Raw genomic sequence first — 8,998 nt, forward strand, 5'->3', positions numbered from 1 at the left:
ATAAAGGATATATTTTCCCCAGGAACTTCCAGTAAATCATCTTTTCTCTTTCATTAACCTCAAACAAGTCACATCTTTCACCCTCAGTAAACTCTAGTATTTACTGTTGGTATGGGATAGCAGAAGAAATTCAGAAACACATATAAAACTAAAAAGCAAACAAAAATAAACCTTGGTGCTTTAGAAAAGGAAAGGGGAAAAATAGATGCAATATTTAAAACTAACAATGTCCACTAAATAGAGGATGGATCCAATAGGTACAACCTCTAGCTAATTCAGACCTCTCTAAACAGCTCCTCAAACTTTTGTTCTTTGGAATTCTTTAAGCTCTGTAAATATAAGAATATAAGCTCCAAAAAGCTTCTTTATGTGACTTGAAACTGTATTTCTTATATTAGAAATTAAAACTTATCAATTTAAAAATATTAATATGTTACTACATTAAAAAAAAAAAACTACAAGCGATATAAAACAAAACACAAAGAAAGAAGATCCAAATAGTTAAAATGCCCTGAGATAAAAGTTAAGGTATCCTTTTCTTCCTGATTGGTTTGATTTCATCCTTATTAGATACTCGGTTGATTTCTGGACAATACTTTGTATTCCACAATTTGTATATTGATTCTTGAACATATATAAAGTTGTTTAAATTATTGTAGAATTAGCACACATTTTAATTTCTATTATCTGATGTTTGTAAAACCTATTTACCTATTTCTTCATAAACCGTCTCTGATATTTTGATAATAATTATATTAAACTTAATTTATAAAAATCTGATATTTAGTATTAGAAGTTTATTTCAGATTGTTCACAATTATATCTCTTAATGATTCATTATTCAAAGATAAAAATGGAAAGCTCTGAAAATATCAATGATTATGCGATATCAGAAATAGAAATTTCTAAGTAGCAAGAGAATGTAAGATATAAAGGAAATAATCACAATATGAATATCTTAAAAGGGAAATAGTTGTACATCACATAGCATCACTGGCAAACAAAGACAACATTCAATTAACATTTCCTTGATATATGATGTATAAACAAATGTGATTTTTAAATATTTCTTATTATTAGTGAATTTTTAATGTTTTTCATAGATTATTGACCATCTTTATTTTTTCTAAAAATCACCTACTCATGTCCTTTGCCTACTTTTTCAATGGCTCTTTTCAATTTTCTTATTATTTATATATACTTGTTATTTTATATCAAAAGTCTATTGAACTATCGTACATAGCTGTGGTACTTTTTTTCACAATAATTTGCTGACTTTCTAAATATGCTATGACAAATATCACACAATGAGTTGGTTTAACAACAGCAATTTATTGTCCTAAGGTTTTGGAGACTAGAAGTTTAACATCTGTTCCTAGTGTCTGTAATTCTGACATTCTCTCCTTATATGGTGATCTCTCTCTCTCCTTTTGTCTGTTCCTCTAATTTCTGCCACTTCTGGTTGCTACTTCTACTGACTGTGTGAAAATATCCTTAGCTTATAAGAATTCCAGCCATATCAATTAAGGTCAAACTTCATCCTATTTGGCCCCATCTATAGAGGATCTTTGAAGATTATAGTAAGAATATAGGCCTATCTTTCAGTATCAAAAAGTGAAAATTTACTATTTGTTCTTCTTAAATTTGTGCTTCTATCTATGTACCCATCTCCTTCATAGAGTCTCCTTCATCTTTAATTCTCATCCCCTTTTATTTTAATTATTACACTTAGTCTCATTGCTTCCAATCTCTCTTTCCAATCAAATGGCCCAATAATTTTCTGAAAGATGCAATCTCATTGTTCTGCAGCCAGGAAGACTTTAATGTTTGATGATCATTAGATAAATTCAGATTCTATAGGATGGCATGAAGATTTCCAGTATTCTGATATACTTCCATCCTTATTTCCCACATTCACCAAATCTCATCCACAGCTCTGTCAGCTTTCTGATCCTGTCCACTTTTAATTCAACTCCCTCATTCCTCAGACCCTATGTCATACTCATTTCCATGAAAATTGACTCTGCTCATGCTATTATACCTCTTTCCCCCCTAATATCAACATATTTTTTCCATTCTCTAAGGTACATTCACTTATAATGTTACTTTAAATAAATACCCCAGGCTAGAATAATCTCCATTGTCTGAACACTAAAGCATGCTTTATATACCCAAACATTTAGAAATGCTTGTATATAAACTGCATTAAATTTTTTTCATAAGCATACATCTGATATCCCTATTAAATAGTAAGCATTTTGAGATTAACCATGATTAACTTCTATGAAAAGAGCTGTAAAATGCTATGGAGAAAGGCAATATTGATCCAAATTCAGCACCATTCATGTATGGGCTAAATAAATTTGTGGAAGCTACTTAATATTTCAAACTAGGTTTTCACTCTGGAAAAAAGATAAAAAATAATGCCTAACTCATTAGTAGTTAAGCTATATGCTTGGCAAATAGTAGGATATCAAAGTGATTTTTCCTTTTTTATTAGCAGAATTAAGTGATCAATAAATGTGTTTTGCTCAGATTTTTGGTTTTCACTATTGTTCATCTAATTTATTCTTGAACAGCATCTCCTGCTTTCTGTCAATGATATGACTACAACAATAATTTACAATGCAATTAGTGCAGGTTGGTATTATTCCTAACAACAAACAAGTCAATGGTATGAAGGGAAAACCATTGATTTGTATGATAAATTCAGTAATTGCATTCTCATGCATCATGAACAACTACTCAAACTATGTGAAAATATTCAAGTCCATAGGGCTTTTAGCATAAATGTCATCATTTTCGAGTTCAGGGTGATAAATACCTATTATGAAGATACTATATTACAGAGAGCTTGAGAGAGTAAATAGCTAAGATTAAAGATAGAAATGTTTATGATTGAGAATAAATATTTCACATGGAATCATATTCAAACAATCTCTAGAACAAAAATGAAGTTGAGAATTGTCTGTGAACTTACAAAATAGGTCCCACACCTTAAGACCGTGAAGCAGGCTACTCCATGTAGTAAAATAACAATTTACTAGGAAACTTACAGACCAGGAAGCTAGTCCTGGGTGACCACAGGACATTCAAAGTAGTGCTCTGTGCCACCCAGAGGGTTATAGGGGGTTATATAGAGGTAAGAACAAAGAAGGCACAGAGTCCATTTGGAATTTTCAAGATCATAAACAAGTTTCTTTGAAGTTACTAGGATATGTAGTAGGAGTGGTTCTAGTACAGAGAGCTATCATGTTTAGGAATGTGAACACATGATTTCTTTAATATATACTAATGGGGGGCATTGTGTTTTCTAGAAATATATGGCATCTCTGATTTAAGGCACCTCAAGAATTAAATTCAAAAATAGAGTTTACATTTCATAGATGGTGTTGCAGAAGAAAGGATTAATATTTGAGAACTTGCAATGTAACTGACTTTGTAAGATTGGGATTTGGTGCAAGTGACAAAAATTAAATTTATATGCTGACGTGTATTCTTAGATTTGTTGAAAAGTGTAACTAATCATACTCTGACACATTTGTGACTTCAGTAGTAATCATTTATTAATTTCTAATGGATTATAATAGCTTAGATTTTTAATACATCTTAGCAGAAACCCAACTTTCTGAACTTACATATCCAGTTATACATTATTTGTGTTACTCATCACCATAGACTACTGATTTGATTTTTATATACACAGTGGGCATTTTACATTTTCGCAGTATTCTTTGACCTTGTAAAAGATTTTCAGTTTAAAATCAGTTTTCTATAGGCTAAGATATTTGTTTCAGAAAGTTATGAGATTTATTCTTCACCATAATTTTTTTCATAGCATTTATGACTTCCTTATTTCTTAGACTATAAATAAAGGGATTTAATAAAGGAATTACTAGAGCATAAAAAACAGCAACAGGTATATCTTTATCTTCTTCAATAAATGAACTTGGTCGAATATACATGAAGAGGAGAGAACCATAGAATATTGAGACAGAGAGAAAATGGGATGCACAAGTCGATAAGGCTTTGCCTCGTCCCTGTTTGGAATTCCTTTTGAAAATAGTGAAAAGGATGTAAAGATAAGAGATTATGACTATGGTAATAGTGAAGATTTGAACTGATCCTGAAAAGATAAGTATCATCAGTTCATTGATAAAAGGGTCAACACAGGAGAGTCTGTACAAAGGAAGAACATCACAAAAAAAGTGATTTATTTCATGAGATCGACAAAAAGTTAACCTAAACAGAAACCCTATATGAATCATGGAATGCACATTTCCAGCTATGTAGGCCCCTGTGGTCATCTGAGTGCAGAGTTTCTTTGACATCTTGGTGTGATACTGCAGTGGGCTGCATATTGCCACATACCTGTCATAAGCCATTGATGCCAAAAGAAAGCAGTCAACAGTTTCAGCAAGACAGAGAAAATAAAATTGTGCCATACATCCATAGATGGAAATCAATCTGTCTTTTGAAAAGAAGTTTGCTAACATCTTGGGTGTGATAGCACAGGAACAGCAGGAATCCATCAGTGCTAGGTTTCCCAGAAAGATGTACATTGGTGTGTGAAGACGAGGCTCCATATAGATCAATGTCACCAAACCGAGATTCCCCAGCATGGTGATCAGATAGATGGCAAAGAACACCACAAACAGAAGTGGCTTCAGCTCTGGTCGATCCGTAAATCCAATAAGGATAAATTCATTTGTCAAGGAGCGGTTATCCTTGGTCATCTCTACTTTCTATGTTGAGAAAGGAATATGGAGAAATAAGATTCTAATTTGAAATGTGTCTAATTGTCCCTTCAATTTTCTTTGTTCAAGAGGTCAAGGAGCTCCTTAAAGCTTTCTCTATTGTCTTTCAAATACAGGTTCAGAACCACAAAGAGGCATTGTTTTCCCTTAAAGTGTATGCTGTATGACATCCAGTTAGCGGTCAGGATTCACAAGAGTATTTTGATAATAACAGAGATACTGCTTACAGTTGTAAAGGTTTTCTGTGTGAATTTATGCAGGAAAGTGGTACAAATTTGGTTAAATATTTCCATATAACTTCAACATCAGTTTTTTTAATCGAAAATTCTTAAAAGCAATTTTCCTAGATGTTTAAATTTTTTACCTAGCAAACATTTTTCATATACCATCCCTTTGGAATTATGTCTGAAAACAGCACACTGATGATATATTAATTTATATGTCTTAAGATGTACATAAAAATCACTAAGGATGAAAGAGGGGAGTGCTCACTTTTACAGAAAATTAACTTGGAAAGCTAGTAAAATTTAATAAAAAACTAATTTGCATATTTATATGCAAATTAAACCTAATTTTCATATTTATAGCAACCCATTCTGGAAACTAATTATGGTTTGACAGCAATCTCTCTGAAGCAACTTACAAATAAAATATTATTTTTTGTCTCTGCTTATATGAGTACTTCTCTATTGTTGCTTTGTGGGACTTTAGCAATAATATTATCAGATTTGTGACTGTAATAATGATCAACAAATAGGAGATTTTTTAAACATCCCTCATGTCTCTTTTCTAATTTATTTTATAGAAACTCCTCCTAACGTATTTGCTTTATCACATATGAGTTCCGTTTTTACAATTACTTACTTAAAATCACATTCCCTTGTTTATTTCCAGTTTCACTTATATTTTTTGGAGTTCAGGTGCCTAACTTCCTACTCTTGTCAGAAACAACAGACTGTTTCCAATAATCCTTTATTGATTGTTATACTGAAGACAAAACCAAATTCATTAGGAAGGCATTTAAAGTTCTCTTAAATCTTATTCTTCTCCATCTTCACCTGCCTCATGTCCATCAGCATTTCCAGCTTTTTCATTCTGTTTACCTTTTGCTCACCTCCCCCATATCAAGAACCACATTTATTTCCATAAACACTGACTCTGCTCATGTTATTGTTCCTGTTGTTCGGTCCTTCAAATCTAAATCCTTTCCACCCTTTACTCAAGGCCTATTTTTAAAATAATGTTAATTAATAAAATTTTAACTAAGTATTGCAACCACACTGATCTCCATTTTCCAAATCTTCAAGCAAGTTTGACCTACCCAACACAATATAGCAGTGCTTGTGGATAATTGACATTGCTATTTTAACACTAATGTACAAGTTGTTAATTAGATTATAATCATTTGAAAGTACTGTGATTTATACTTATGTGAAAGGAGCTATAAAAAATTTAGGATAGTGAGATTGGTGTGATAATGCAATAACTGCCTCATGACATTATACATTTCTCAAAGCCTGTAATACTGTACATCACAAAGTATGAACCATAATGTAAACTACAGACTTTGGTTGGAAACAATGCTTCAGTATAGGTTCATCAATTGTAATAAATGTACCACACTAATATAAGATGTTAATAATAGAGAAAACTATGTATGTGAGTGTGTGTGTGTGGGGGGATATATCAGAATTCTCTATATTTTTCAGTATAATTATTCTTTAAATCAAAAACTTCTCTAAAAATAAAGTTTATTATTACAAAAAAAGTGCTATGGGACAAAAGTAGAATTGATTCAGTCTAGATCCTCTCTAATCACCTAGGCCAAGTAAACTTTTCAGTTCCTACCAATGATACTAAATGAATCCTTTATGTGCAAATTGAGATTAATTTTGAACGCCTACAAAGAAATTATTCAAACACATTATTTTTAAATGCAGGTGTCTTTCTTTTATCTGAATTGATCCATTCCTACTATTTTTCTTTTTTTCTTTGGAAAATTATAAGATCTTTTTGATGGATCTCACAATTACTCATAAATTAATATGTAAAAGTAATCTTAACTGTATTCAATTCATAGTTTTCCCAGATATTGCAAAAGTGAAAACAGAAATCTTATTAGGATTTGAGACCAATTTTTTCTTTAAAGAGCTACCATTTCTCATTTTAAGTGATGCATAAGGACATATAGACTGAAAATGTTAATTTTGTAAATTCTATGTTAAAATGGGAACTTTTTCTTGTGATCAAAATATGAAAATCAAGGACATAGCTGAAATTTTATTTTACCACTTCAAGACATTACAATCATTCAACTAATTAAATTGAAATAATTTTCAAATAACATGCCTGAAGTATTTAACAGAATTACTTTAAAACACTGTTTTAAAACTATACTTTCCAATCAGCAAAAGTCATTTCAGCTTCATCTCCAATAGTTGTTTCCCAAAGTCTTCAAATTAGTGAAAGAAATCATAAATAAATTTAAAAGAAACATTTTGGATTTTATTATTAAATAAAAATAAATAGAATCTTCCCTTACCTGGATTTCACAGAGAAGAGTTTTGTAACAGCTTGTTACTTGCCTGATGGTATTAGGAGCTAAGAATTTCAAAATATAAATTTTGGCCTCTAATACATTTGGGATTAAAGAATAAAAATCTAGGAGATAACTAATAGGTCACTGTTAATAATTTTGTTCTTTACAGTGCCAAATTAGGTTTGCATCAAATCCTAAAGGGATTTCCCTGCATTACGATCATTTTATTTTGGTGGAGAGATTTGGTTCCCAATACACATAAGCCATAGAGCATTAATTAAAGATATTACTGAGATATTGATGTTAAAAAAAAATCATCAAAAATAAAATTTGTTTGATGATCATCCTTTTGACTGTTATAATCAACTGTTTTCCAGATTTTCACAATCTTGTTGACCATTCTGTGCATAACTTGTAAAACAGACAGAAAAAGTGTCTGGCTAGCTAACTACTACTTAGTGGACAGAGTGGAATTAATATCACTTAGGAAAGAAAATTAGAATTTGGTAGAGAAAGGACAAACATGTATGGTAGGTTCATGAGGTTTATTGTCTTCTTCACCCTGTGTGTGAACCTGTCCCCAAGTCCTACAAAGCCATTTTTGGTAAAGCTCTGATATTATTATTTAGACGTGCATATGAATTACTGAGATTGTTCCCCTCTCTTTTCTGTTCATTATAGCTTCCTTTTCATTTTATACCATGTTTTTCTTCATAGCACTAATCACTCCTCAACATACTATCAATTTTTAGTTCATTTATAAGTCATCACCCCTACCATACATACCACTACCATTAGCATATACACTTAAGAGGTAAGGGCCTTTATCTGTTTTGTTCATTCCTGTATTCCCAACACTTCAAATAATGTATGACACTTTATATATTCAATAAATATTTGTTGAATGATTGCAAAAAAGTACCCAAGAATTATCTATTAAGAATTATTAATGGGTTCTTCATTATACTTCAACTAAATCCATTTTCCTTTATTGGTATTCCAGATGCTTCAGGGTACTTGACCATATGCATCACTTAATTGTAAGGCACTTGCATCACTTGACTGTTTGTCTATACACTTGCTTCAATCATTCACTCAATGAATTTGCTCAAATTGTTTCCCTTCAGCTGAAATATCTCTTTCTCTTTATCCATCCCAATCATACTCATCACCAAGCTCATATTTCACCTCTTCCATGAGGACTTTCCCAAGTCCTTTGTGCCATATAGATTCCCTTTCCTAATCTACATTGTACTTACCTGCCTTCATAACACATTTGCCTTTTTATCAGATTTGACCTTTATGTCCCTTGAAATGTATATATAAGACCTGAAAATATTCTGAAGCAGGGATCACAATATTACATTATTTGAGATCCTCAAAGCAACCTAAGCTAGATCCTCAGTACTTACTAACTGAATTGATTGCTAAAATTTCAGTTCTATTGAAACTTTATCAAGTTCTATTAATATACAGAGCGCTGGGCAAAATATTGGCTATTGGGATGTAGATTGTGAGTACGGTGAAAATTTCTTAGATAATAGAAAAGACTCATGACAAAAGCTTTTAATCTATTTCAGAGAAACATGCTTACTTTGCTAATAAGAGTATAATTAAAGTTGTGATATGTATTATACAAGAGGTATAAACATGTTATTTGTGGAGGTGGGGAAGGAACATCATAATGACCAGAAGAAAGAAG

General features: G+C 31.5%; 1 pseudogene; it reads right to left on the bottom strand.

Annotated features, from left to right (window-relative positions):
• Nucleotides 1–3,764: 3,764 nt before the first annotated feature.
• Nucleotides 3,765–4,736, bottom strand: LOC101413394 (olfactory receptor 5K1-like; annotated as a pseudogene).
• Between the last annotated feature and the right edge of the window lie 4,262 nt (nucleotides 4,737–8,998).

The sequence above is a fragment of the Dasypus novemcinctus genome, chromosome 4 (genome assembly GCF_030445035.2).
Source record: "Dasypus novemcinctus isolate mDasNov1 chromosome 4, mDasNov1.1.hap2, whole genome shotgun sequence".
NCBI lineage: Eukaryota > Metazoa > Chordata > Mammalia > Cingulata > Dasypodidae > Dasypus > Dasypus novemcinctus.